This window comes from Dipodomys merriami, unplaced genomic scaffold (assembly GCF_024711535.1).
Source record: "Dipodomys merriami isolate MVZ:Mamm:240054 unplaced genomic scaffold, mDipMer1.0.p SCAF_136, whole genome shotgun sequence".
Classification (NCBI taxonomy): Eukaryota; Metazoa; Chordata; class Mammalia; order Rodentia; family Heteromyidae; genus Dipodomys; species Dipodomys merriami.
In genome coordinates, this window is record NW_027202671.1 from 1,318,314 (window position 1) to 1,320,952 (window position 2,639).

The 2,639-nt window shown below is 40.6% G+C and overlaps 1 non-coding gene across 1 annotated transcript; it reads left to right on the forward strand.

The window, feature by feature from the left end:
* Positions 1-1,486: 1,486 nt before the first annotated feature.
* Positions 1,487-1,593, forward strand: LOC138825244 (U6 spliceosomal RNA). Its single transcript, XR_011371375.1, has one exon. It is a non-coding gene; the product is annotated as a U6 spliceosomal RNA (small nuclear RNA).
* Positions 1,594-2,639: the final 1,046 nt, after the last annotated feature.

Below are 2,639 nucleotides of genomic sequence, written 5' to 3' on the forward strand. Positions count from 1 at the left end.
CCACATTTTTCATTCTTAGGCATTGCTTCATACTTTCTTCCTTCTTCTTTTTAATCGGTTGTGGAGCCTGAACTCGGCCTGGGGGCTTGCTGTCCCTCAGCTCTTCAACTTAAGGCCAGTGCTCTATCAGTTGAGCCACAGTGCCACTTCCAGTTTTTGTTTTTTGTTTTTTGTGTTTTTTTGCTTATGTGGTGCTGAGGAATCGAACCCAGGGCCTCCTGCATGCAAGGCAAGCACTCTACCACTGAGACACCTTCCCAGCCCCAGCTTCATATATATATATATATATTTTGGACCAGTCCTGGGGCTTAAACTCATAGGTACTATCCTTGAGCTTCTTTTGCTCAAGGTCAGCACTTTACCAATTTAATCCACAGTACCACTTCCAGCTTTTTCTGTTTATGTGATCCTGAGGAATCAAAACCAGGGCTTATTGCATGCTAGACAAGCCCTCTAATGCTAAGCCACATTCCCAGCCCTGCTTCATACTTTGACTGCATGTGTATACCAAGGTAACAGGGATTATTGCTTTAAAAGTATACAAATAATTTTTAGACATGCTGTTTATTCCTTTACAATTTGTGTTTTATCTTTTTTTTTTTTTTTTGGTCAGTCGTGGGGCTTGAATGTTATCCTGAGTGTTATCCCTCAGCTCTTCTGCTCAAGGCTAGCACTCTACCACTTGAGCCACAGTGCCACTTCTGGTTTTCTGAGTGGTTTATTGGAGATAAGAGTCTCACAGACTTTTCCTGCCCAGGCTGGCTTTGAACTGCGATCCTCAGATCTCAGCCTCCTGAGTAGGATTACAGGTGTAAGCCATCAGCGCCTGGCTTTTTATCATCTTTTATATTAATACCATTCTTTAATTCATACTGATAGGTGAGGTTTCAGTAATGTTCCATTGTGTGAATCCACTATGAGTTAGCCATTCTCTCAATATTCTTCATAGACATTGAGCTTGTTTTCCGGCTTTACTCTTACATACAGACAGTGCTGCTTTAACATCCTTTGTACAGATGACTAGGAGATTCTCAGGAGTTCATATTTAGGAGGTGTGGCTGCTGTTAAGTAGATGGCCTTAGGCAGGTTTAGTAAAGAAAAGCATAATATCTGTACTCCAGTAGTTTCCACAATACCTAACCAGTTGTAGTTGCCTATACATCATGGGGTATGTGTGTGTCTGCTTTAACCTCGACATCTCTGCTCATGTTGTTGTGTTCTTGAGGCTGAGATGGTCTTCTCCAGTTCTTATTCTCCACCCCCTCTTATTTCTTTCGGACACTTTTTCTAAAACTTGCTCAAAGACCTTAGGTTGCCCTAGATTTTTTCTTTGCCTCTTAGTACTCTTCATCCATAGTTACATGCTGCCCATAATCCCCTTTGCATCATCAGTGTCTTGAAAACAGGGCCTTCAGTTTTTGTTTTTTGTATCTTGATACATATTCCAGTAATTGCATATGGAAAACATGAATTTAAGAATTCTTAGGTACACGCTTTGGCAGCACCTGTACTAAAATTGGAACAATACAGAGAAGATTAGCATGGCCCCTGTACAAGGATGACACACAAATTCATGACGTGTTCTATATTCTTAATGGTGGAACAAAGGATGAATCAATTCAGCAGTGATACTCACTGGACACTATGTTGGAAATGAGCTATACAACTTGGGGAGTTAGGGGGGCCGGGAGGAGAAAATGAGAGAGGAGGTGACACTGTTCGCAAAGAAATGTACTCATTACCTGACTTATGTAACTGTAACCCCTCTGTGTATTACCGTTACAATAAAAAAATTCTTAGGAGAAAAACATTTTACAGAAAATATTTTTTAAAGCCAGAGGAGCGAGAAGTGAACATACTATTTTATTTTTCAGAACTGGAGATCAAACTGAGGGCCTCACATAGGCACAAATGCTCTATCACTGAATTGTGTCTCCAGCACCATACTATTTTAGTAAGAGAATGTGAAGTTTTATTGGGGATGTAATTATGAAGGAGTAAATATTCTGTCTTATCCTGGATTGGGAGTGTGAGATGGAATGAACACATTTTCTTTGATTGTCTCTTTCACTTTGCTTATGAAATGAATGACTGAATAAATGAGCCAGTGAATGCACTTTGAAGAAATGAGCCCTTCCAGGCCTATTTAATATTGCCAAGCATTCAATTATTATTAATATCAGCCAGAGTTGGCAGATATTCTGTGTAAGAGGTCAGAACAGGGCTGGGAAGGTGGCTCAGTGGTAGAGCGCTTGCTTTGCATGCATGAGGCCCTGGGTTCGATCCTCAGCACCACATAAGCAAAAAGAAAAAAGCCGGAAGTGGCACTGTAGCTCAAGTGGTAGAGTGCTGGCCTTGAGCTGAAGAGCTGAGGGACAGCACCAAGGTCCAGAGTTCAGGCTCCACGACCTGACCCAAAAACAAAAAAAAAGGTCAGAACATAAATGCTTTTTGGCTTTGTGAGTCATATGTTCTCTGGGTGATTATTAAACTCTGCCATCATAGTATGAATGTAGGCCTACAAGGATGTAAACATGTGACTGTAGCTGTTTTTCATTTATAGTCATTGAAATATAAGTGTTGTGTAATTGCCATGTGTCACACATATTTTTCCAACCATTAAGGTACAAAACATTCTT